Source organism: Sinocyclocheilus rhinocerous, unplaced genomic scaffold, assembly GCF_001515625.1.
Source record: "Sinocyclocheilus rhinocerous isolate Xijiao unplaced genomic scaffold, SAMN03320098_v1.1 scaffold236, whole genome shotgun sequence".
NCBI classification, from domain to species: Eukaryota; Metazoa; Chordata; class Actinopteri; order Cypriniformes; family Cyprinidae; genus Sinocyclocheilus; species Sinocyclocheilus rhinocerous.
In genome coordinates this window covers 723,312-727,782 of record NW_015647064.1, presented here as the reverse complement: position 1 = coordinate 727,782, position 4,471 = coordinate 723,312, and the positions used below count along the sequence as shown (strand labels likewise).

Below are 4,471 nucleotides of genomic sequence, written 5' to 3'. Positions count from 1 at the left end.
AACAATTATTAAATTATTATTATTATTATCAAATTGAACAATTGCAAATAGCAATAATTGAATTCACGTGATGTGTGTACTGCTAGGCATCTTCGGTTTCTTCTACAGTGAGGGCTCACGGAAAGGAGGGGTTTAGAGAGACTGATTCTTTGAACTGCTTCGCACGAGTAGTTTACGAATCATTTAGAAATGAGGTAAAATTAAATCTATTTTTTTGAGAAAACTAACATGTTTTTTGACCTTGCATGCATGTAAACCTGTTTTAGGAGACTCATAAAACAATATTAGCAACCTTAAAAATGGCATAATAGGGGCACTTTAACAGTTTTATATATTAAAATGTAATTTATTCCTGTGACAGCAGAACTGAATTTTCAGCATTTACTTCAAAAATGAAATGTCTGTAACAATGTAAACGTCTTTACTGTCTATTTTTATCTATTTTGTGTGTTTTTGCTGGAATATTAGTGTTAAAAAATCTTACATACACACCAAACTTTTGAATGGTTGTGTAGGTGTTTACATATTCATGAACATAAGCTCACTTTTTGACTTTAGTCTTCTCATTTTTCCATTCCACTTTTGGTGCTTTTTTACTGGCAAAATAATACCTTTTCTTTTAAGAAAAACAACCACAAGCTTTTAATGAATGATCACATCCATTTATCATTATGGGATGTGAAAACCAAACATGAACAAAATAAGAATTAATCAGTGACGCATAAAGAGTGAAGGATACTGTTCCTCCAGCAGCATGCTCTCAGTGGCCTGTCTGTTCTCATCGCTGATGGAGATGTCCAGCGTCCATGGCTAAACACACACAATAACAACAACACATCATTTCCATTTTCAGAGTATCTTTACATATAGTGTTAAAACAGTTATCATTTTAGGGTGAGCTAACCCTTATTTTATCAGTATACTGCTGTTTGTCTTCCAAGCAAACTGTAAGTATTGATCCTAGAGAATCTCAGCACTGCTCAGGTCCCTGTTAAGAGAGCAGACAAATAATAAAGACAGTAATTCCATAAGAATGTGTTTACAGAAATTAATTTACAAAAGACAAATATGGAGTACATGATTACAGAAGATTTAAAAACATATTTTATTGATTCTTTATTATTGATGATGTTATTTACTGTAAATTGTCCTTTATGTGTGGGACTGCTCTAGGATGAACTTCTGATAATGTAATGTGTATCTACGTTTGTAATTCCTGTAGTGGATTTTTTGGTTACACTTTATTTTACAGTGTCCTTCTTACAAGTGTAACTGTACATTTAAGTACTGAGTAATATTAATTAACAACACGTACTTACTATAAGATTAGGGCTTTAATAGTTAGTTGCAAGCAGTTATGCCTTATTTATTGTTATACTATAGTGAGTGCACGTAACATGTAAAAAGGACACTGTAAAATAAAGTGTTACTGAGTTTTCTCTATGTAAATGAACAGTCCGTTTCTAGTATCCACGTGTGTCATGCGAAAATGAACGGATTTACATCACAGCAGTTAAAAATGAATATAACGTTGCTTATACGGTTAGTAGCCATTTTATCATAAAGTTTTATGTCAACATGTATAATGTATATGTTTTATGGTTATACTTTTGAAACTGTGTGAATTTTAACGTTTATTCCAATGCAAAGTCTTGCCCCACACAGGCTTCCATTGTAAATGAATGTACACTCAATACATGTTTTTTTTTCTCACAAACTGAGGGATAGGTTTTTTTTTTTTAAATAATTGTCAGCATTTTTTTATTTTTGTACTGAAGCATTTCTGTAAAGAGGAGTTTTAACAAACATTGATGTGAGTGATGTGCCATTAGTTACTGCTGAATAGATCATGCTATATGAGCCGGTAGTGTGTACTGTGTGGCATCTTGTTAGCAGGTAATTGAAGCTCCACAGTTACATTAAACTCGTTTCCTAGATGATATTAAAATAGTGTAATTATGTTCATATAACAAAATTAGTTGATATTAATCCTGTCAGTTGTTCTTCTATCGCTCCTGTCTCACTGTAAACGATCCTCAAGTGAGAGTCTCCAGCGATCTTCTATACTCTCCTTCAAGTCTCCAGTGATCTCCTATCTCACATCTGAGTCTCCAGCGATCTCCTATACTCACCTCTGCGTCTCCAGCGATCTCCTATACTCACCTCTGAGTCTCCAACGATCTCTCCTATACTCACCTCTGAGTCTCCAACGATCTCCTATACTCACCTTGGAGTCTCCAGCGATCTTCTATACTCTCCTTCAAGTCTCCAGTGATCTCCTATCTCACATCTGAGTCTCCAGCGATCTCCTATACTCACCTCTGCGTCTCCAGCGATCTCCTATACTCACCTCTGAGTCTCCAGCGATCTCCTATACTCACCTCTGAGTCTCCAGCGATCTTCTATACTCACCTCGGAGTCTCCAGCGATCTCCTATATTCACTCCTATATTCACCCGAGTCTCCAGCGATCTCCTATACTCACCTCTGAGTCTCCAGTGATCTCCTATACTTTCCTTCAAGTCTCCAGCGATCTCCTATACTCTCCTTCTAGTCTCCAGCGATCTCCTATACTCTCCTTCAAGTCTCCAGCGATCTCCTATACTAACCTCCGAGTCTCCAGCGATCTCCTATACTTTCCTTCAAGTCTCCAGTGATCTCCTATACTCTCCTTCAAGTCTCCAGCGATCTCCTATACTAACCTCCGAGTCTCCAGCGATCTCCTATACTCAACTTCAAATCTCCAGCGATCTCCTATACTCACCTTCAAATCTCCAGTGATCTCCTATACTTTCCTTCTAGTCTCCAGTGATCTCCTATACTCACATTCAAGTCTCCAGCGATCTTCTATACTCACCTTCAAATCTCCAGTGATCTCCTATACTTTCCTTCAAGTCTCCAGTGATCTCATATTTCACATGAGTCTCAAGTGATCTCCTATACTCACCTTCAAATCTCCAGTGATCTCCTATATTTTCCTTCTAGTCTCCAGTGATTTCCTATACTCGCATTCAAATTTTCAGTGATCTCCTATACTCTCCTTCAAGTCTCCAACGATCTCCTATACTCACCCGAGTCTCCAGCGATCTCCTATACTCGCCTCTAAATCTACAACAATCTTCTATACTCACATTCAAGTCTCCAGCGATCTCCTATACTAGCCTCTAAATCTACAACAATCTTCTATACTCACATTCAAGTCTCCAGCGATCTCCTATACTAGCCTCTAAATCTACAACAATCTTCTATACTCACATTCAAGTCTCCAGCGATCTTCTATACTCACCTCTGAGCCTCCAGTGATCTCCTATACTCTCCTGTGATCTCCTATATTCACCGGAGTCTCCAGTGATCTCCTATACTCGCCTCTGAATCTCCAGCGATCTCCTATACTCACCTCTGAGTCTCCAGTGATTTCTGTCTGTCTCCTGCTCACTACTGCACTAGACTGTTTATTTGAACACTTCACAGTCAGTTTGGTTTACCTGCCTCAGTTTATCAGCTTATTTACTTCCGTGTTCATCCCATCATTGCCCACACCTGCCGTGTTGTTTTCTTAGCTGATTTATTCATCTGCTGTGCCTTCCAAAGTACAATTTCCGATATCTGCATATATCCAGCTGTCAATTAATACACTTTGGGTTCAACTAAACTATCTTGTTGCAATGCTTTTAGCAAAAGAGTTTATCACTGGTGAACATTTATTTTATTTATTATACATATAATTATATAACTTATCTTATTATGCAATATATTATTAATATTTACATGTTGTCAGAGTCAGCAGGAAGGGACCCATGTTAACGGATTAGAGCCGTTCACACCGGACACGGTTGCGGCCCGGCGATGCGTCTGCAGCAGTGCAGCGATTGTTTCCACAACAAGTCTATTTTTGCTGTGCTGCACGCACTGAATTAAAGTGACAGTGCATTGTTCGCGGTAAAAATGAACATGGATTGATATGGAAATGTAGTAATTTCACAATAAATAGATCTACTCCCAGATAGCAAAATTCCTGAGGCCCAGATCTGGCTCACATACCGCGTGGAATGATGTCAATTGGGTGGTCCGCTCCTGTTTGCCAGATTTGGGCCACAAGCAAGCCAAAAGAAGGCCCAATGTCAGCCATGAATAAACCAAATAAAGCAGAACGGGCCCAAATCTGGGCCACATTGATTTTAATTCTGGCCCAGATCCAACACCTTGCTCCGGCCCACATACTGTGAAGAATAATGGCATTTGGATGGACCACTCCTGTTTGCCAGATTTGGGCCACAAGCAAGTCAAAGCAAGGCCCAATGTCAGCCATGAAAATAAATTAATAAAATAAACCAGAACTGGCCCAAATCTGGGCCACATTTATTTTAATTCTGGCCCAGAACCGGCCCAGATCCAACACCTTGCTCCGGCCCACATACTGCCGTGGAATAATGGAATTTGGGCAGTCCAGTTCTGTTTGCCAGATTTGGGCA

At 38.9% G+C, this 4,471-nt stretch overlaps 1 long non-coding RNA gene across 1 annotated transcript in view; it reads right to left on the bottom strand.

Annotated features, from left to right (window-relative positions):
* Positions 1-4,471, bottom strand: part of LOC107708666 (uncharacterized) — an 11,702-nt gene that overhangs the window by 1,423 nt on the left and 5,808 nt on the right. Inside the window, exons 2-4 of the long non-coding RNA XR_001636386.1 lie at positions 905-988; positions 740-810; positions 546-611 (exon numbers count right to left, since the gene is read on the bottom strand). This is a non-coding gene — a long non-coding RNA (uncharacterized LOC107708666). The remainder of the gene's footprint in view (positions 1-545; positions 612-739; positions 811-904; positions 989-4,471) is intronic.